We start from the raw sequence: 24513 nt of genomic DNA on the forward strand, positions 1-24513 counted from the left end.
TTTTATTGTTTTTGAGAATTGCCAAATTCGTTCCAAATGTTGGGAGGTATTCAAAGTTCGGCCCAGTCGTTCTCACAGTTCTTTTACTTGTTAGCTATTATTTCTGATCGCTTTTTATACCCTCCACCATAGTATGGAGTGTATATTAAGTTTGTCATTCCGTTTGTAACACCTCGAAATATACATTTTAGATCCCACAAGCGTAAAATTCTATATCGATTTAACGATGATCTCCAATCTGTTCGTCTGTGGGAATCACTCTAGCTTCCGAACGAATTGAAGTAGATTGATAAAATTTTATTCAAATGTATATTATGTCTGTAGGACTTTTGGTATTGTAAATGGGCCATGTAGGTCCACGTCTTTGTATAGCCCCTATATAAAGGTACCTCCCGACATTCGGTATTTTGATGATTTTTGCGACAATATTCATCGGAATTGTTTCAAATTTGGTATTTGACTTTCGAAATGGATCCTACAGCCCAACACAGAAAATTGTCGGCGCAGGTGCACGTCTTCGTATAGCCCCATATAACGGTACCTCCGGATATTCGGTTCTTTGTTAATTTTAGCGACATTATTCAATGGATTTTTTTCAAATTTGGTACTTGAAGTTTGAAATGAATACTACAGTCTATGACAGAAAATTCTCTGTGCAGATCCACGTCTTCGTATAGACCCCATGTAAATGTATCTCCCGATATTCGGCATTTTGATGATTTTATCGACATTATTCAACGGAATTCTTTCAAATTTGGTATTTGATGTTCGTAGTGGATACTAAGGCCTATGACAGAAAATTGTCTTTGCAGTCCCACGTCTTCGTATAGCCCCCATATAACGGAACCTCCCGATAATCGGTACTGTGATAATTTTAGCTACATTATTCACAGTTTTTTTTTTTAAGTTTCGCATTTGAATATTGTAATGGCTTATGTCAAAAGTTACCTATGCAGGTCCATGTCGTCGTATAACATTTAACAGCTACATTAGTTATTTTTAAGATTTTAACAGAAAATCCGTTAATTTTATTGTTTTTGAGAATTGTTGTTGCAAAATGGTCAGGATTAAGCCCCTTATTTTTGTTTTTATAAAAACAACGTTTGTTTATTAGTGGAGAACGATGGTAATGTTTAGCAGTGGGTAAGGCAGAATTGAGAATTGCCAAATTCGTTCCAAATGGTGGAGCGTATTCAAAGTGCGGCCCGGGCCAACTTACAGCTTTTTTACTAGTTTTTTATAAAATTGTACCATATTAGCATTTTTAATAAAATAAATGTTTTTGTTAAATGAGTTACACCCTAATATCATGTTTCGAAATGCTATTCAAAACAGCAATGTGTGGTTAGTCTGTCGTTTACATTATTTTTTTCTCTTGAATACATTTGGTTTGTTACCCTTTCCTAGTATATTTATGCATTGCCTTTGACAAAGTACAAACAACGGATATGCCTTATTTCAAAACTTTACAAATTCTATTTTTACATCGATTGGGTATTGGTTTATTCCGTTTTTATAGTTTGAACATCAACAAAAACACTTCCTAGTTTTTGTAATGTTCATTATAGTAAAATGGGATTTTTGTGAATCAGCATTTGTTCATAACAAAATATTTGGTTTTTCATTCACCAGGCCTATAAGATAAGCCTTGATATGCAGAGTTTATATCGATGTTATTTTTAATTGGCGAAATCTGCAAGTACTGATTCATATGTTGTGGTACGTATTGTCTGTTTTTCTACATTTAAAGCGTTGACATGTAAGACAAGTAAAAATCTGCTAAATTCGACCGGACCCAACTTTAAATACCCTCCGCCCCTACGTAACATGAAAAGTTTCCAAAAAAATCCGTCCAAAAATACCGCTCAAAAATCGTTCTATGATGGGCTATATGAAAATGTGGCCCTCCATTAGTAATACGAAATTTGAAAATATGTACGAATATCGGCAGGTGCCACTATATGTGGGCTATATCAAGAAGTGGACCTACATAGAAAATTTTCCATAGCAGTACTCATCAAAATACTGAATATCCGGAGGTATAGTTATGTGGGGGCTACACGAAGACGTGGATCTGCATACGCAATATTTTATCATAGGCTGTAGTACCCATTACTAAGTTAAAATATGAAATTTGAAACAATTTGGCTACAATCATCAAAATACCAAATATCGGGTGGTACCGTCATATGGGGGATATACGATATCGTGAAACTATATAGACAATTTTCTTTCAGGGGGAAAAGTACTCACAAAGAACTCCTTGTGTAGAGTTTCAGACAATTCCATTGCAAATGTGACTAAAATAATCAAAATGCTGAATATCGGGGTACCGGGTATATGGGGGCTATACCCATTTCGATATAGCCTATCTTCGAACTCAACCTACCGGACGGACAGGGTTAAATTGTCCTAGAATTTTATGCTGATCAGGGGCTGAAAAATGACTCGTGAGCTAAACATATCGCAACATTCCATTCGGCAAATATTGAAAAATGAGCTCAGGGTAAAGCCATTGAAGTTCCAAAAAGTGCAAGAACGTACACCACAACAGAAAGAAAATAGACTCAAAAGAGGTAAAGAGTTGCTTCGCTTGGCCGAAAGTGGTGAACTTCCGAATTTGGTTTTCTCCGATGAGAAAACGTTCGTTGTCCAGCAGTTTGTAAACAAACAAAATGATCGTGTTTACTTGCCAAAGAGGTCAGGTGAAAATGTGCACCTTCGGTTGACCACCAGAACTCAAGCGCCGGCCATGGTGATGGTGTGGGCCGCTATAACAGCCGATGGTCGCCCTCCGCTTGTATTAATCAACCGTGGCATCAGAATAAATGCCGAATATTATAGCGAAAATATTTTTGAGGTTATATTAAAGCCTTGGGCATGTAAACATTTTGGCCGCAGACCTTGGACATTCCAACAGGAGTCAGCACCATCGCACTCAGTACGCGCCACCCAATAATAGTTTCAAAATGAGGCTCCTCGCTTCATTTCCAGTGCACAGTGGCCACCAAAATCTCCGGATACCAATCCGTTGGACTATTGTGTCTGGAGTATTTTGGAGAGCAAGTTTGACACTAAGAAATAAAAATGTGTCGATCACCTCAATCAAGCGCTTCGCCGGGAATGGGCCAAAATACCACAGAGCAACATTCGGGCAGCATGTGACGGTTTCATTGGCCGTTTGAAGGCCATAATTCGTGCTAAAGGTGACCAATTCGAACAAATCTAAACTTATTCTAAAATTTGATGTTTTTTCCGATAATATTTAGTTGCTGTCATTCAATAAAATTAAAAAAAATCTAAAAATCATGATGCAGTTTTTTTATCTCACTCTGTATTACTAAAGTGGGCCTAGAAACAAGTGTGCGAAATTTAGTGGAAATCGGTTCAAATATAGCTATAGCTCCCATTTACGTGTAGGGTATAAATTTACGACGTTTAATGGCAATTTTTGAATTTTTACAAAATTTTTAAATGCACAATAAGCTAAAAATATTTGAAAATGTTGTAAGTTGTTTTTGTGGATTTTTTATTAATAGTAATCCACTTTAATTATATAATTAATATTAATTATTACCGCTATATAAAGTTCGTCTTGGCCTATCCTATTGTTCCCTCGCTTGTTGTGTTTTTTTCTACCTTTTAGCCTCACGCATAATTTCAAAAAAAAAAAAAAAACGTTGTATGATAATGGAACCCAATTTAATGCTGATTCCAATTTACCTTGTTTTAAATATAAATGTTTAAACATTATTAAACACCTCATATATCTGCAAACATAAAAACATGCATTTACAATTTACAAAATTCGTAAAAAATCGGCTACGAATTACACCAACGCTTGGATAATTTATTACATTGCATTAGTCGAGTAAACACAGTTATTGTTAAACAAATTGAGGGAAAATTCCCGCCAACAAACTTGAGGCAAGGCAAAAGAATAACAACAAATGCAGGAGGAAAAAAATTACTGAAAGTTAACATCCTTCCACCTACCCACAAAATTCACATTTATCACTTTCTTATGTGTGACATAAACGCCCTAATGCCAAAACCAGTAACCCATACGCGCATGGAGCAACCATTATATAGATACAGGCTCACAACACCCCCCAAACCATATGTGTATGTTGTATGAAAGGAGAAACCACCAATGTTTACCGTTAAACACCTACCAACACAGGAAGTAAATATCAATGTTTTTTGTTGTTCGTCATTTACGATGAGATGTGATATTAACAAGTCGCCCCCAAACAATGCTTAAGAATTCCAGGCTTAAAATTGTTACACATATATGTACATCTTTACAAATGAATATGTATCTGTGCGCTTGTATTTCGATTTCATGCAGGGTTGCCGTTGTTTTCAAGACAGTTGTAATGCCCACTACAAGTCAGATTAATATCCTATTAAATAAAAAGTAAAAAATTATAGAGTTCGGTTGGTATATATTAACGTTTCCATTGAAAACCCAGTAAGGAGGAGCAAACAAGTAGAGCTCCCGTAAGAAAAAAAGTTTATATTGTGAATTTTGCGGAGATTTTAGAGAAATCACAATTTGGGAACTATTGGATATATCGATTTTCAACAAATATGACGAAGGCTTTTGTGCCTCTAGTACTAAATAACCTTGCTGTATGGAACAATCGATATATCGGACCGAGTTTCACCAAATGGAAAAAATTGGTTGGAAAAATCTGTTCAATTTGGGCTAATATTACATATATGGTGGACAATAACCGTAAAATCGTATGAAGATGTATATCGAAGCTATCTAAAAATCTGAACCGATCTTGACAAAATTTGCCAGAGGTATTTTCGAGGTGTATCTGATGTCCTGTATATCATATATATATATATATATATATATATATATATATATATATATATATATATATATATATATATATATATATATATATATATATATATATATATGATATACAGGACATCAGATACACCTCGAAAATACCTCTAGCAAATTTTGTCAAGATCGGTTCAGATTTTTAGATAGCTTCGATATACATCTTCATACGATTTTACGGTTATTGTCCACCATATATGTAATATTAGCCCAAATTGAACAGATTTTTCCAACCAATTTTTTCCATTTGGTGAAACTCGGTCCGATATATCGATTGTTCCATACAGCAAGGTTATTTAGTACTAGAGGCATATATATATATATATATATATATATATATATATATATATATATATATATATATATATATATATATATATATATATATATATATATATATCGAATATCATTGTTGTGGAGTGCATAGGTATTTTTGAGCTCCATAAGCTATCTGTTAACAAATACCATTGTTGTAGAGTAAATATTACGAAAGAGTGGGACTTAAACATAAAATCGGATGAAACAGATATATGGGAGCTACACCTATATCTGAACAGATTTTAACCAAAAATGTAAAGTACTTGCTTCTCCATTTGGGCTGATATTAGCCATTTGATTCTCAATAAACCTGAAATCGGATAAAGAATATATATGGGAGCTATATCCAAATCTGAAACGATGTTCACAAAATTTAAGGCACTTATTTCTGAGCTATATCTGATACCAAATATCAATGTTGTGAAGTGTATATTTCGCATGCGAGACACTTAGAACACCCAAATCGGATAAAATATATACATGGGAGCTATAGCTTTATCTGAACCGATTTTCACCAACATTTGAAGTACATGCTTCTAGTCTGAATTCCGTCGGAAGTGCATTGATCCATTCATTCAGTCCATTTTGATTGGTATTAGCCATTTGATGAACAATAAACTTGGAGTCGGAAAAAGATATATGTGGGAGCTATATTCAAATCTGAACCGATCTCGATAAAATTAGACAGAGGCATTTTTATACTCCATAAATTATCTGGTACCAAATACCAATGCTGTAGAGTGCATACTACGAAAGTGTGGGATTTAAACATTGAATCGGATAAAACATATATATGGGAGCTATAGCTATATTTTAACCGAAGTTCATCAAATTTGATACACTGACTTCTAGGTCGATTCGGTTGGAAGTGCCAAAATTCACTCCATGTGGACTCATATCAAACATCTGGCGCACAATAAACGTGAAATCGGTCGAAGATATATATGGGAGCTTTATCCAAATCTAAACCGCCGTTATATGCACTGCGTAACAACGATATTCAGGAAAATATATGAAATGCAGTTCAGAAATATCTTTGCCAAATTTTATTGAGATTGGTTCAGATTTGGATATAGCTCCCATATATATCTGTATCTGATTTCAAGTTAATTGTGCACCAAATGGGTAATATAAGTCCGAATTTAAAAGATCAAATGCTTCGGCATATTTAGTCCTTTGAATTTTAAATTATAATTATAATCATAGGGTGTATGATTGAATTCTCCCATAAAAACTTTTAATTGTTATGTGGACCTCAACTAAATTAGCAAAGTGGTGTAAGGTATCATAAAATCGGCCCCACCCGACTTTAGGACTTTCTTTACTGGTTTCGTACTCAAAATGCACAATTTGTTCAGTTTGACAAAATTGTTATAATAAAAACTTCATATACCGTATTAGATTTTCAGAATCTTAAGGTTTGAATAATATCAAGTTTGGAAAAGAAAATGCTTACGTTTTACATAGAAAATTTTCAAAAGCTTCAATTTTTAAGTTTTTGTAATAAACGATTGCGCAATGGACAATATCCAATTTTTCTGTTTAAAATTATATCAACGTTATCATATCTAAATCCTAGGAACCAAAAGTGACTTCAATATTAAGTTTCAGGATTCCAGATCTATCACATCCCCCAATAACAAATGTAGTACCATTTAAAACTTAAAACCAGTATTTGGGATTTCAACTATGTACTTTCCCCTATTACGAAATGAAGTAGCTTTTAACAACTCGTTCTCTCAACTATAGACACCAAAAGTGTCCGTATCAAATATAGTATAATTGGGACTTGGCGAGCATTTAAAGTACGCATTCTCAAAATAAATCTACATACCTCAAACTCAGAAACAACAGTGACCATTATATCAAATTTCGGGATTCCACCTCTATGCCTTCACCCAACACCCAATTTAGTAGCACTTAGTAATTTCCGAAAAATTATAGTACACATTCCCAAAATCAACTCTATATCTTAGCCACATACACTATATACCCAATACAATATTTTGTACATTTTAGGACATTTCGTTCAATTATGGTACACATTGCCAAAACCACCTATATATCTCAATTCCAATACCAACCGACACCTTAATATCAATTTTAAGGATTTCAGTCCAATCCCTTCACCGAATACCAAATTTAGTACTATTTGTTAATTTTCGTACAAATATAGAATGGATTTCCAAACCAACCCCAACTTTAAAAAAAAAAGATACAATCCGTAATCCTAATATCCAATTTTAAGATTTTAGCTCTATTACGTCAATTCCAATACCATATTTAGTACAATTTTCCAGATACCCCACCAATATCAAACTTAAGGAGTACTTTTCGTAAAATTGTAGAACAAATTTCCAGAAGCACCTCCACGTCTCAATTTTAGATAACAAGAGAAACCTTAATATCAATTTTAAGGATTTCAGCCCCATCCCTTCACCGAATATCTAATATAGTGTCATTTCCTGTTTTTCGTACAAATATAGGACGGATTTTCAAACCACCGCCAAATCTCAAAAATATATATCATCAGTAATCTTAATATAGTATATCAGGATTTTAGTTCCATTCCGTCACCTAATACCAAATATGGTACCAATCAGTACTTTTTGTACAATTATAGAAGACATGTCCATATGTCCAGGCTACACATTAGCAGCGACCCTAATATCAAATTTCAGATTTTTAACACTATCTGTTCACCCAATACCTTTACTTTCTGTGTAATTGTAGTACACGTTCCAAACCCACCTCTTAATCACAAACCTAGTAGCAACAGGGACACAAATATATAATTTCAAAATTCCAGCTTCATCCGCTCACCCTAAACCAATCTGTTCTAAATATAATACCATTTAGTACGGTGCGCACACTTAGGTCACATTTCCAAAAAAAATCTTCATATATCAAACTTACTTCAAACCTTTTAGCTCTATGCGTTCACATAATACCAAATGGTTCCATTTAAGAAGCTTAGTACCATTTTAGAACTTTTCATAACCTTAAATTTTGAATTTCCAAAAAAAAAAAAAAAAACAAAAAGGTATGCCCATCCTGCACTCCACAGTGGATATCATTCCAAATTTCAGAATTCCAGCTCATTCGTTTGTCGAATAAGAATTATTGAATTTTTAGTACATTTCGTACCCTTTTAGTACGATATTCCATAAAATTAGCTCCATCAGGTATTAAGGCTGACCCTTGTGCAAAATGTTAAGATTCTAACTTTAGCCGTTTGGTTTGGGCGTTGACGAAGTCCAATAATTTAAAATAAATCGTGGTCGAAAAAATAGCGATGTGAAACGGCAACAATATTCACATGCCTGTAAATGAGCAAATATGTACATATGTGTTAGACGCTTGACGAGTGGCTTTTCGTGCAGACAACGTAAATACCACACAAATAAACAAACGAACATACAATCTGAAGTTTGTTAACATTCTCAACAGAGCATAAAAGAAACCAGATACGCTTAATGGAAGACTTTAAAGACTTAAACGTCTTAACACTTTGCTTGTAGCTACCAATGTTTTGGCGTGATACGTGCGAAAAACACACACGTTTGTTCTGTTGTTTAGATTTTATGGAAGACAATGGCAGCCATAACCAATGTCTGAAGGGAAAAATCATGTCATCATCAATTCCGAGGAAATATGTAAAGGTGTAAGACAGAGTTATCAAAGCTGAAGAAATATACGAAACAAACAATTGAACTTTTATACCCTACAACACTATGTGTTGGGGGTATTATAAGTTTGATTGGGCCAGAATTTATGTAACACCTCGAAATATTGGTTTCCCATATAGGAAAGTATATATGGAACTTCCTAGCTCGCCGAGTTGAGTCGATCTAGCTATGTATGTCCGTCCGTCCGTCTGTCCGTCTGTCCATGTTAATTTGTAATCACGCTACAGGTCGCAATTATGGCCCGATCCTAACGAAATTTTGCACGAAGGTGGGGTTAGGGTCAGAATAGAAGCCTATTTCTTGTGGAGATGATCGCCAAATGTTTAGGGGTTGAAATGGACCAAATACTGAAAAAATGTCGGATTTTGCAGTAGCTATACAGCTCGCAATTATAGACCAATCGACGCGGAATTTCGCATGTAGCTAGAGTTTAGGGCGGGAAGATGCCTACCAATTTGGGTGGTCATCGGATAAATAACGTCTAAAAAAATCGCATAAAAACTTCTCTCTAAAGCTGAAAATATTGATTTTGTAACATTTTCTCATATTTTTTCAATTTTGTCATATTTTTGGCATATTTTCATTTTGAATTAAACATTTGGTAATATTTCTACAGCTAACAAAACTAAGTAGTTATGATATCAGGATATCATATACAGATCGCATTTATGGTCCGATCCTTACAAAATTTTGCATGAGGATAAGATGAGAGTCAGAATATAAGCCTACTCTTTTTGGAGATGATCGCCATATATTTAGGGGTTGAAATGGACCAACAAAACTGCAAAATTGTCAGCAGGTCGTAGTTATCGCCCGATCCACACGCACATTTGAATGGGGGTTACCGGACATTGCAAAAGCCAAGCAGTTTTGGATGGCCATCAAAAAATATTCAATGTGTGAAATAGTTTGTCAACTTTTGCAGACAAAGTACGAAAATGTCCATTCCGATGACTTTTTTGGAAATCTCAAATACAGGAAAGACCCACTTCTGACTATTTCGTTAAGGCTGATTTCGTTGAAAAATATAGTCAAATGTCTGTATCTCATATAGATGCATTTCAGTCAAAAACCAATAATAAATGTTAATCTTTTGCCACTTCTGAGAGGTTATAGGTCTTTGGGAAATATTGGTTCCAGATCTAGGAAGGCCATTTACGTGCAACATCTACCAATAAATTAAAAATGAGCAAATTAGTTTATGTTGCTATTTTTTGAAAATTAGAGAACGAAACTTGATGGTTTTCTTTTATTATTTGTCACAATATCTTGTGGAATTATTTCGAGTATATCGCCTATATAAACTGTATCGTTTATTATAGTGTTGTAGGGTATTCAACGGTCGGCCCCGCTCGACTGTAGCCTTTGCTTACTTGTTTTGAATTAAACATTTGTTAATATTTCTACAGCTAAACAAAACTAAGTATTTAGGATATCAGGATATCATATACAGATCGCATTTATGGCCCGATCTCCACGAAATCTAGAATGGAGGTGGGGCTAGGGTCAGAATAGAACCCTATTTCTTTTGGAGATGATCGCCAAATGTTTAGGGGTTGAAATGGACCAAAAAACTGCAAAATTGTCAGCAGGTCGTAATTATCGCCCGATCCTCACGCACATTTGAATGGGGGTTACCGCACATTGCAAAAGCCAAGCAGTTTCGGATGGCCATCCAAAAATATTCAATGTGTGAAATAGTTTACCAACTTTTGTAGACAAAATACGAAAATGACCATTCCAGTGACTTTTTGGAGAATTCACAAATACCGGAAGGACGCACTTCTGACTATTTCGTTAACGCTGATTTCGTTGAAGAATATAGTCAAATGTCTGTATCTCATATAGATGGGTTTCAGTCAAAAACCAATAATAAATGTTAATCTTTTGTCACTTCTGAGAGATTATAGGTCTTTGGGAAATATTGGTTCCAGAACTAGGAAGACCATTTACGAGCAACATCTACCAATAAATTGGAAATGAGCAAGTTCGTTTAAGTTGCTATTATTCGAAAATTAGAGAACGAAACATGATGGTTTTCTTTTATTATTTGTCGCAATATCTTGTGCAATTCTTTCGACTATCTCGCCTATATAAACTGTATGGTTTATTATAGTGTTGTAGGGTATTCAACGGTTGTTCATTTTACTTTTGTTTCTATGGAAAATGAAATGGGGAAATAGTGTTAGACAAAACCCCTATGTACGCATATATAGCGAAATATATACAATTTAAGAAAATCGCGTGAAAGTATGCTAATAAAAAAGTGAATATTTTTTGATATATTTAGTCTTATTTTTTATCGCATGAGATTTTTTTTTATATTTGACTTACAATATTGAATTTTGGGAGTATCATATTCAAGTCACTATTAACGTTCGTTTCTCAAGAAAATTTGCATGGGGATAGAGTTAGGGTCACAACTAAAGCCTATGGTTTTTCAAAATTATTTAGAGGTTTAAATGGATCAAAAATTAAAACTCTTCTGAACTTGCAGTGGCTCTACAGGTCACAATTAAAAACCAATCGACATGGCACTTTGCATGAGGTTAGGGCCTAGGGCAGCGCAAAAGTGTAGCATTTTGGACGACTTGAATTATGTTTAGAGGGTAAAATGGACCACAACTTTTGTGTGAAATTGTTTTGGATACCTATCACCATGACATGGAGAGTAAATACAAGGAAAATATTCGCTGTAAAAAACCAAAGGCATAATTTGTGCGGGAAAATGTGATTCATTATTTCAAATAATCGACTAAAATGTGTTTGGGCCTTAGAAGGATTTCAATATATTATAGTGTTGTAGGGTATCACATGGTCAGCCCCGCACGGCTATAGCCTTTGCTTAATTGTTTAATACAAGTACTTCACATAAATTCCCAATATAAACTTTTTGTTACGGGAGCTCTAATAAATAGGGACAGAGGTATATGGTAAACTATAGTCGGCCCGCCCGTCTTTTGACTTTTGACCTTTGCTTATTTGTTTTTAATGTGCCGTATTATGCACTCCATTGCATTTAAAGCCTACGCTTGAAGAATTTGGTCGAAATTGCTTCGGATTTATACATTACTCTTTTAGCTTAATATAAATGTTCCACCAACTATGCTTCGTTTTTAAACTAGGTTGAATTTTGAACCATACGCTTAAGATGCTACTAGAACAATGCGAAATTCAAACCAATTTGGTTAGGAAATGACCCATACATATGTTTTCCCCCTACACCAGGGTATTATGTCTTTGTGCATTTGTTTGTAACAGGCAAAAGGAAACGAGTTTGACCCATAGTTCATTTTGATAATCTGCATAGAATCAGATTCTGAGTCGATTTATGCATGTCCATCCGTCTGCCCATGTATTCTTGTATACAAAGTACAGGTCGCATTTCTTGACCGATGCAGATGCTATTTTGTACAAATCATTTGATTGGCCCAAGGACAAATCCTATGGAAATTGGAGATAATCGGTCAAAATTTAGATATAGCTCCCATATATATCTTTGTCCGATTTGCGTTTTTTGTTCACCAAAAGTGTAATACGAGCTCAAATGGTATGGCATTTTGCACATACGACCAAATTAGATCTGGAAATAATTATGTCAAATTTGATCGAAATTGGCTTAATATATAGCTATAGCTCACATATATATTGTTCATCCGATTTGTTTCTCTTTTTTTTTGTCCTCCGCAGCCGTAATATGTACTCTGTAACAAGAATATATAATACAGCTCAGAAATACCTTTGCTAAATTTTATTGAGATCGTGTCAGATTTGGATATAGCTCCCATATATGAATTAGCCCAATTTGCTTCTTATTCTGCACCAAACGTGTAATATTAGCCCAGATGGGATGGAATTTACACTTGCGACGGAATTGAGTATAGAAGCTAGTACGCCAAATTTGCTGAAGATCGGTTCAGATATAGCTATAGCTCCCATATATATTGTTCATCCGATTTGTTGTATTTGTTACCCACAGGCGTAATATGCACTCCGTAACAACGATATTCAGGGAAATATATCACATACTTTATCCGATTTCAATGCGAAGCTCTACTAAATATGCAGAGTGGTGTAGGGTATCAAAAAGTCAGTCCCGCCAGACTTTAAGACTTTCTTTACTTGTTTATTTGAGCTTTTTCATTTTTATAATCCATGGCAACCATAATAGATGCAATAGTCACATGCATCGTACAAAAAATTCTTAGATGGATGAACAGACAAACAAATATGCAGAAATTGACTCTGAATGCGATCCTATGCGCATCACAGAAAAGGTCTATCTAGCTTCCTACTCTGTGCCACAATGTGATGTAGGATTAGGGCGAATAACTTACCGAAAAACATAATATGTCTTTTTTCTGTTGAACAGGCCTCGCATGTCGAAAACAGACATATGTTTTTTTTTTCTTTTTCAAGGGCATCTGACGTAATAACTATCTCCCCATGCCAAGACAAGTCAAAACTTTACAAAGCGACAAAGCCTACAGTGAAATATTTCCACGGTTGTTTTCTTCTTTAATCCCCCTCCATTTTTAAAATGGTTTTCTTCTTTATTGTGTGAATCACACATATTTTATTCATCCGTCCATCACACGTCCCTTTCTAAGGACAGATTATACGACTTGTCCGCCATTCACTTTCGTGGAAATTTACCACAATTCAATGAAATTGTCCTGCCATATGTGTGAGTGTACGAGAGTGCGTGTGCGATACATTTTATTGCACTAACATTTTTCATTTGGCGTACCCAAAAGTGTCATTAACAGTCATATTCGGCAGAGAAAAAAACCGAAAAAAGAAAAACAACAACAACACAACCCAAACGATGTCACGTAGTTTCCCACCAAAAAATGGAAAAGAACTGCAAATTCATTGATAAAAATTGCCGTCAATGTCGTTCATTCATGGCATTGTGACACCACACCCACAGCCATTGTGTGTACACACACATACACTCGCCTCCATTAGAGCTTTTACTACGAAAGGGAAAAAAGCTTTTTGTAGGAAAAAAGCTTTGACGACACATTGTCCTTACGTTCTTATTCACTGAGATTATGTGGAATTTTCGTTATCACTGCTGTGGGAATATATCATCAGTCATTCGGATATGGGTGGTTATGGTTGAGACAATTGGCCATTGTTGTTGTTACTGCTGCTGTTGTTGCCTTCCGCTGCTTGTCCAAAACGTAACATTCGTTACAGTTAACTTCGTGTTTTACTATTGGCCACTTGTTGTTGCAAACTAACGGCGTGCTCTTTTCTATCACAACGTTCGTTTCGTTCGTCATTCGTCGTGTGCCGATGTTGTCGTGATTGCTCGAAGAAATAAAAGCGGCTGACATTTCGGATAATTCTAACATTTAACGGCTAACAACGCATTGTTCAACAAGTGTCGTCGCTAGGTCTCTTGCCAAAGAGAGAGAGATAAACCGAAAACGTCTCAAAAGGATAAAAGATTTTTGAAAGCCACAGAAAAAAAACATAATTTGGTGTTTGAATTTAAAGTGTTAAAGGATTTTTCGCAAGTGAAGTGTAATAAGAAAAGCGAAAAAAATTAATTAAAAATTGTCACAAAGGACTCGGAAAATTGAAAGAGGTTTTAAATTTGTAAAATTTTCAAACAAAGTGAGTTAAAATTTTTATTTTTAAAATTTTATGTAATTTGGTGGATTTTCAATAAGAAAATTAAATATTTAAGTAGTTTCAACAAACTCTAGTTTTTTTTTTTGGGAAAGTATGTAACATTTGAAGCCATTTTTTAACAATTGGTTTAGTTTTGAATTGAAAAAAAAAAAAAAAATATTGAAAAATAGTGGTGAAATATATTTTATAACAGAAATTAATAGAAAATATGATGATGTTGAAGAATGCTGACAAATTCCGTATTACTTTCAAATATTGAAAATGCATCTTGACTTTAAAATAAAGTGATAAAATTTGTCTTTAGAAAATTTTACCCTTGGCGTGACATTTTAAATGTGAATTTATGAAAGTCAATATCAAAAATGTGCAACGAACAGTTACGAAACTAGGTCAAATAAAGTTTTTTTTTTATTGAAAAATTAATTTTTTATCGAAGAATCTTAAGAGTTAGTATTTAATGAAAGGACTTTTAGCTTAAATAAAAATTAATTTCAATTTATTTTTAAAATTCTTTAAAAACTCTTTGAAATAAAATATCACGGAAAAAATTAAAAACTACTAAAAACGGTAGAGCATTTCGAAAGTATCAACCCACAGAAATCCAATAGTTCTCAATAAAGCCTGAAAAAAAGACAATTGCCTTTAAAATATATCACATAAAATTATTATAAATATTATTAAAAAAAAAAAAAAAAAAACAAGAAAATTGTCGAACAATTTTTTTTCGAAGAATTTAAAATAAAAGGAGGAGTGCTAAGACCAGCAAAAATCAGTCGTTCAGTCAGTCAAAGGGTTGTGCAAATATTTATAAGTTGGTAACTCAAAGTTTTATTGAACAAACAAACAATAAAAAATAAATATTCCGGTAGGAAAGAAGAAATTCTGAAGAAAAAGTGAAGTTTGCCTTATTTAACTAACTACCTTCTCCAAAATGCACTTTTCTTTGCGGAAAACTTTGTACTCGCAAATTGGGACGAAAGCAATTGTTTTTGAAATTTTAAAATAATTCTCAGAAAATGGCAGAAAAACATTCCTACGCAGAACATATTCGAAGATATCCAGGGAACTTATGTTGCTTCCCAAAAGTGATTGTGTCGTTGTTTGACCCATATTGTCGACATAAATAATATTAATTAAAATATTATATAAACCTTTAAACCATTCTATCGATAAACTCGAAATTACAAAGGCTAAACGATTTGGGCATAAATTTACTTTTCGATATTATGATCCTTTTTATACCCTCAGTCATATTGTTACAGTGGGTATATACCATTTGATATGGCAAAACTGTATGTCTGGATGGCAAGCATGATAAGTCTCTCAAACTTAGATCTAATTCGAAGATGAGTAATATTGGTTTACTCCTTCCAGTTCTGATCTATATCTATAAAAGAGAAAAATGTTTGTGCGTTAGATTGTTTGTTTGTTTATTTTTAATTTATAGACTTAAAAACCGCTAAAGAGATTTTCCAGAAAATTTCCAGACATATTATAACATCACCTGAAATTCCACTTGGGATACAGATTCAGAATCGGAGGTACCTACTATAAAATTTAGTTTTTGTAAGCAAATATCTTTTGATCGGATAGATACAGCCTTTGGAATGTGTAACGGAATTTGATGCAAAACTAAATTTACCAAATTATATGGAAATCGGTTCAGATTTGGATATAGCTCCCATAAAATTTTTAGGCCAATGTCATTCTTTTGATGCACCAACCATGCTATATACCATTACAATGAAATTTCGAATGTGTAACGGAAGTTGATGCTAAAAGAAATTTTCCAAATTATATTGAAATCGTTTCATAGAAATTTCGAATGTGTAACGGAATTTGATGCTAAAATAAAATTTCCAAATTATATTCAAATCGTTTCAGAAGTACATATAGCTCCCATATATATTTTACAATTTATATATTTGATGCACTAAACACCCTATGTATCTCCAATTTCAATGAAATTTGAAATGTGTAACGGAATTTTGTAAAAAAGATTAAAATTTTGAATGCATTTAAAACGAAAGGAGTAGCGAAGCGAGCCGATGTACGCCTATGAATAATAAAAATTAACAAAACCACAAAAAATTAATTTGTCAAAGGAACTTCGTTCAAACTTGAAATATCGCAACTTTTTATCAATGCTAGGTTAGGTGGAAAAATGACCGATATCGGCCCACCACTTTTGGTGTCTCCCACACAAAATTTTGAATATTTCTCAATATTTCTACCATCTTGAGATCAAATAGGATAGAACGGACAACTTCTTTTGATATCTCCCCTACAACAAATCAAAATTTTGTGTAACCACAACGCTCAAAAATATGAAAAGAGCATTCGTTAATCTTCAAACATGGCACATACCAATATGTCTACCACAAGATTTGTATGAAGATTATTTATTAGATTTATTACAGAATCTGCGAAAATGAAATATATATGTCCACTCTATCTGGTACCTCTTTAAAAATGTACCAAAAAATAAATCGCATATACACTCATTGCTGCAAAAAAAAAAAAAAAAACAATTAAAAAATTACCTAAGTTCGGCCAGGCCGAATTTTTAATACCTTCCAACATTTGGAACGAACTTCAAAAACTTTATAAAAACGTCGTCGAAAAATAGGCTTTAAATGAAACCCGTTATATGGGTATGAAATTTAAAACAATTCCGTTGAATTATGTCGCTAATATCATCAAAATACCGAATATTTACAGGTACCAATATATGGGGGCTATACGAAAACGTTGACCGACATGACCCATTTTCAAACTTAACCTGCCAACTAACAAAATACACATGTGTGCAAAATGATGAAGACATATCATATATCATAACATATTGGGAGTGCATATTAGGCATGTGATTGGCTTTAACACCAAATCGCATGAAATATATATATATAGGGAAGTTATAGCTATATCTGAACCGATTTTCACCAAAATTTGAAGCACTTGCTTTTAGGCTGAATTCGGTCGGAAGTAACAAAATTCAAACACTTTGGGCTGATATTGGCCATTTGGTGCACAAAAACCCCAAATTCGGTTGAAGATATTTATGGGAGCTATATCCAAATCTGAACCGAACTTGACAACATTTTAAACACTTTTTGCAAGCTGTATCTGATATCTGGTACTAATGATTATTGTAGTGTAGTGCATATTACGAATGTGAAGGACTTAAACACGAAATTGGATGAATCATCTATATGGGAGCTATATATTAATGTACTTGCTTCTAGACTGAATTCGGTCGGATACGCCAAAATTCAGGTCATTTGGACTGATATTGGCTATTTGGTGCATATCTTCAACCCGAAATCGATTGAAGATATATTGGAGCTATATCTAAATTTGATTCGATCATCACAAATTTCAATAGGGTTCGCCCTTGGGACAAACAAGTGCTGTTTGGAAAATTTCATCGCAATCGGATAATAAATGCGACCTGTATTTTGTTCACAAGAATACATGGACAGACAGACAAGCAGAACTGAAACCCTTAACTCTTGAAGGTTTAGTACGAATAATCATGTTATAATAAGTGAAGAAGTTATAAATTTACTAACCTGATTCACAAATATAAAAAGACATACTGCACATCTTTCGCAGTCTTTTTATTTTTTCGACTTTCAAATTTCTTAAAAGTGACGCTGTAAATGTTTTATTTATTTATTCTTTTTATCATTTATTTATTTATTATTATAATTATTATTTATTTATTTTTTAATAATGACACACTAAATTACTTGACACCCCAATTATTATTTATAGTATCTGTTTTTGTCATCATAATTCGTGCAGCATAAAATACGTTTTCTTTAATTAGGCGCAAATTAACAAATGGGATTAAAAGTGATCAAATTAAGCTGCATTTCATTTGAAAATTTATTTTCCAAAAATAGGAATGCATTGAACTTTTTGACGTCACATATTACAGCCAGATTTCGTATTTCCAAAATGTACAGATTATTATCCATTTGCATTTGGCTAAGGGCTCAATAAACACACACAAACATAAATTCTTATTTTGAATTGTTTTGAAGTGTTTGTTACCGTTTTTACATCCTCCACCATACATAGTATGGAGAGTATATTGAGTTTGTCATACCGTTTGTAACTCATCGAAATAATAACTTTAGACCTAGCAAAGTATATATATTCTTGACTTCCGTCCGTCTGTTGTGCTCACACTAGAGTCAAAACGAATTAAGATAGGAAGCTAAAATTTTGCACAGATGAGTCTTTTGTCTGCAGGCAGTTCAGGTTCGAAGACGGGCTATAACGGCCCACTATATCATATAGCCCCATAAAACGGCACCCTCGACATTCGGTATTTTATATTGTATGGAATTGTCTGCAATTTTCAACAGGGAGGTTTTGTGAGTACTTTTGCTTGATATCATCCGTTCTATAGCAAACTATAACTGCTCTAAAGCTAATGTTGATAGGGGTATGATCTACTTCAAATAAATTCTTTTCCCGTAAAGCTCTACTAAATATGCATAGTGGTATAGGGTATCATATAATCGACCCCGCCCGACTTTTGACTTTTGCTTACATTGTTTTTGTTTTTTTTTTTTTGGTAAGAGTTTATTTTTCTTTCATAGTCTAAAAATAATTATGAAAATTGAAATTATAAGATTTTCTGATTGAGATTGAACAAGTAAAAAAACAGTAAGTTCGGCCGGGCCAAACTTTTAATACCCTCCACCTTAGGGTAAAAGAAACATTAGAAGAAATGTGGCAAAAACCATTAAAATGCCGAATATCAGGAGTTACCGTTATATGGGGGCTACATCAAAACGTGGACCTATAATTACAATGTTTCGCCACACGAACTAGGACCCATTATGACCCACAAATACCAATTTTTAGACAAATCAGTGAAAAAACATATCAAAAACCATCAAAATACCGAATATCGGGAGGTACTGTTATATAGGGGCTATACCAAATCATGGACCCATACATGCAATGTTTCGCCACCGGAGCTGGAAACTATTATGACCAACAAATACAAATTTTTAGACAAATTCGTGATAAAATGTGGCAAAAAGAAACTAAGATACCGAATATCGGGAGGTACCTTTATATGGGGGCTATACCACAACGTGGACCTATACATGCAATGTTTTGCCACACGCTCAGGGACCCGTTATGACCTACAAATACCAATTTCCAGACAAATCCGTGAAAAAATGTGGCCTAAGTCATCAAAATACCGAATATCGGGAGGTACCTTTATATGGGGACTATACCAGAACGTGGACCGATATATCTCATCGTTAAATCGACTTAGAATTTTATGCTGATTATGAATATATATACTTTATGGGGTCTAAGACCAATATTTAAGGATGTTACAAACGGAATAAAAAATTTAATATACCCTCCTTTCCAAGGTGGAGGGTATAAAAAGAACCAAACAATTTATTAGATTTAAATATGTAATATTTTTATTCGGATTCCATTCCACAATAATATTTTTCAGTCCTGAATTTTGAAAACGAAAAATTAAGTTCACAAACTCAAAAGAGTAAATGTAATTGTATTTTTGACAACATTTCATACATCCATCACAAATGGGACTGACTGTCTTTGCCGAGCGTGAATTTGACTTATCAAAGAATATTCCTGTGTACTCTTGTACAGGTACACGATAATAACAGATAACTGTATATTAAAACTGACATGTGTTTTGTCATGTAAGGGGATTTTTATGAGAGAATTTGGACAGTGCGTGTGTGGTTGTTATTGTGACACATTTGTCTTTAGAGGTATCATTTCGTAAAAGTATTTGATAAATACATAATGGTTAATTAAATAGATTTAAGAAAACTAGTTTGGTAACAGCTCGGAATATTACGCACGGAAAACTAGTTAGAAAAGACATAAGTTATTAATTAAACATACATACATTTGTGACGGAGAAGGCAAGTAGCATCATATCCGAAAAATAGTAGTTTTGGAAATTAGAAGTGTACGTAAAGTAAAGCATGATTTTTTTGTAACTATAGGAAAGTTGAAGAGAAACAAATAAAATTCAGAAAAAATGATTAAAATCTTTATTAGAATTGATAGTACGGTCCATATAATATAATGTTTAAAGATTATTTCATGCAAATGTCGACAGCGACTACCTCCCAAAAGGTCCATCCCCTTAGTCCAATTTTGTCACAATCTTTCCAGCATTTCGCCCGATATAACGCGAATTAATACTTCAATGTTGTCTTCCAATGCGTCAACTGAAGTGGGCTTGTCTGTATAGATTTGTATTTTAATATAGAGCCACAAAAAATGGTCTAGAGGCGTTAAATCGCACGATCTAGGCGACCCATTCAATTAAAATGATCAGCGAACTCGGCTATCAATAAGTTCCTTGTTACGCGTGCTGAGTGGTATGTGGCACAGTGTTGTTGAAACCATATGTCATACAAGTCAAGCCCTAGAATTTTTGGCAAAAATTTAGCATCTCATCTCACGGTAACGATCACCATTCACAGAACTACCATTCTATATAGAGCATGCATTTTCATAAACCCCGACTTCACATAGTTGCCAAGATAGACCCATAGTTTCTTTTGAGGATACTCATAATTTTCTGAGTCGATTTATGTATGTCAGCCCATCTGTCCGTCCGTCTGTCCATGTAGTTTTGTGAACAAAATGCAGGACGCATTTATTTTTCGGTTCAGATGGAATCTTCCCAACAACATTTGTTTGGCCCGATGACGAACCCTATTGAAATTGGCAAGAATCGGTTCAAACTTAGATATAGCTATATATCTTCGACCGATTTTAGGTTCATTGTGCACCAGATGGTTAATATAAATCCAAATGAAGTGAATTTCAGCACTTCCGATCAAATTCAGTCTAGGAGCATGCATTTCAAATTGGGTGAAAATAGGAATAGATATAGCTGTATCTCCCACATATACAGGGTTGCCCATATTCGACGGACCCATCTGGCAACGCCATAACTTTTGACAGAGATGTCACATCGCTTAATGACATACCGCGTTTGAACCGTCAGTCCAAGCAGATTTTTACCATGAACCAATACACGCCACGCGAGCGCTCTGAAATAGTTGAAATTTACATTCAACAGAAGAAGTCAATTGTGAAAATTCAACGTACTTTTAAAACATTAAAAATGTGAGAAGTGCGCCTTCTACCTTGTATGTGTTTCAACCTTGTATGTGTTTCAACCTTGTATGTGTTTCAACCTTGTATGTGTTTCATCCGATTCTACATTCGTAATATGCACTCAACAAGAATGATATTTGGATATCAGATACTGCCCAGAAATACCTTTGACAAATTTTATCGAGATCGGTTTAGATTTGAATACAGCTCCCATATATATCCTTTTCCGATTTCAGGTTTTTTGTGCACCAAATGGCCAATATCAGTCCAAAAATCATGAATTTTGGTACATACGACCGAATTCAGTCTGGAAGCCAATAAATCGAATCCCATCCCATATATAGGTTTCAACCGGTTTGATCTTTAAGTCCGCCACATTCGTAATATGCACCCCACAAAAATAATCTTTGGTATCAGAAACCAGATACATCTCAGAAACAATTGTTTCAAATTTTGTCAAGATCGGTTTAGATTTGGATATAGCACCCATATATATCTTCAACCGATTTCGAGTTAGTTTATACCAAATGGCCAATATCAGCCCAGATGTACTGCATTTTGACATATCTAACCGGATTCAGTCAAGAGGCAACTTGGTAAAATTTTTGAGAAAATCGGTTTAGATATAGCTGTAACTCTCATATATATGTTTCATCCGATTTGGTATTTAAGTCCCTCACATTCCTAATATCCATTCGACAACAATGATATTTGGTACTAGAAATGCCTTTGGTTCCAGACTTTTGACTTTGTTTACGGGTATTTTTATAAAATGTCGAACTTTTGTTGGGGATATACCAGAATATCGGTCTACTCGATATTGCCCATCTTCGAACGCGATCTATAATTGATAGTGGTATTACGATATACCAAGTTTGAACAAAATCGGATACTCCCTTCGAGAGCTACGTCCTGAAATGGATTTGGTCCAAAAAAACCAAGGGTCTAAAATCGTTACTTCGATGAGGCACGTTTTGGCCGTATCAAAGGATATATATCCTCTCTAGCCATATGGCTGAGGGTATAAAAAGAGCATATAAGTGTTTCTTAATCTTTGTCATAGGTATTTGATGCAAAATATAGCATTTCTCAAAAAATAGAACCAGTAAACAAAGTCTTAAAGTCGAGTGGGGCCGACTTTATGATACCCTACAACACTTTGCTAATTTAGTAGAGCTCCACATAACAATTGAAAGTTTTTATGGGAGAATTCAATCATACACCCTATGATTATAATTAAAATTTAAAGTTCAAAGGACTTAATATGCTCAACCATTTGTATCTTTTTAATTCGGACTTGTATTGCCCATTTGGAGCAAAATTAATTTGAAATCAAATATAGATATATATGGGATCTATATCTAAATCTGAACCGATCTCGATAAAATTTGGCAAAGATATTTCTGAGCTGTATTTGATATATTTCCCTGCATATCGTTGTTACGGAGTGCATATTACGGCAGTGGGTAACAAGTATGACAAATCGGATGAACAGTATATATGGGAGCTATACTAGCATACTACTAGCTTCTAGACTCAATTCGGTCGTAAGTGCCAAATTTCGTCCAATTTGGGCAAATATTAGACATTGGTGCAAAATCAAAGGTAAATCGGACGAAGTTATATATGCGAGCTATATCCAAATCTGAACCGATCTCGATAAAATTTAGCAAAGATATTTCTGAGCTGTATTTGATATATTTCCCCAAATATAGTTGTTACAGTGTGCATATTACGGCTGAGGAGGACAAAAATAACAAATCGGATGAACAATATATATGGGAGCTATAGCTATATCCGTCAAATTTCGCATACTTATTTTCAGGCCTAATTTGATTGTATGTGCGAAATTTCATACTATTCGGGCTGATATTACACGTTTGGTGCATAATAAAAAGCAAATCGGACGAAGATATATGTGGGAGCTACATCCAAATTTTTACCGATTATCTCCAGTTTCAATAGGGTTCGTCCTTGGGCCAAAAAAATGACTTGTGCAAAATTTCATCTGGATCGGGAAATAAATGCGAACTGTACTTTGTTTACAAAAATACATGAAGACGGACAGACGGACGGACATGCATAAATCGACTCAGAATGTGATTCTATGCAGATCATCAAAAGGAACTATGGGTCTATCTCGTTTCCTTTTGCCTGTTACAAACAAATGCACAAAGACATAATACCCTGACCACCTTGTGGTGTGGGGTATAAAAACAGTGCTTATTGCTTATTTCCTCACAACAACCAAAGTATCGCTTCTTCCTCTTGCTGTATTTATTGTTTTTCTTACTTAATTAAATGTAACATTTAATTTTCAAGTCGTTTTTCACAAGTGTCGTTTAAATAAATCCCCGCGAAAATTTGTAGAAATTCTTGAGTCCTGTTTGATTTATTCCACTTGCTATAAATTATGTTGATACTTTGCTGATATTGCTTATATAAGTTTACTGTTACATCTTAAGATGACACAAAGTCTGACATTATTTTTGGGACTACTGTGAATTTCAATGAATTCTCGAGAATTTTTCGTTTCAACGACGTTGAAGACATTTTTACAAAATGTCAATGTAGACAATGACTACATATTTAACAAACGTGTCGAGGGCACGGATGTTGGCAAGGTGGATCGATTGCCATTTATTTTCAAAGTTTAAACCAAATCACAGAGAAATCAGATGCCAAAAAGGCTAACAATGATTTTATTGTTCTATTAACAAATGTAACAGTGCTTTACAATATATCCCAAAGAGAATGATATTTTGAAGTTAAAACATATAAATAATTAATAAATTAAATAGAATCTGATTTTTTTCCAATATTTGCTTTAATGTCATTAAAAAA

The 24513-nt window shown here is 34.1% G+C and overlaps 1 protein-coding gene across 1 annotated transcript in view; it reads left to right on the forward strand.

The window, feature by feature from the left end:
* The first annotated feature begins 14221 nt into the window (after positions 1–14221).
* LOC131800597 (uncharacterized) overlaps positions 14222–24513 on the forward strand; it is an 86402-nt gene continuing 76110 nt past the window's right edge. The window contains exon 1 of the mRNA XM_059131381.1: positions 14222–14499. The gene's annotated coding sequence lies outside the window, so the exon portion shown is untranslated. The remainder of the gene's footprint in view (positions 14500–24513) is intronic.

This window comes from Musca domestica, unplaced genomic scaffold (assembly GCF_030504385.1).
Source record: "Musca domestica strain aabys unplaced genomic scaffold, Musca_domestica.polishedcontigs.V.1.1 85, whole genome shotgun sequence".
Taxonomy (NCBI): domain Eukaryota; kingdom Metazoa; phylum Arthropoda; class Insecta; order Diptera; family Muscidae; genus Musca; species Musca domestica.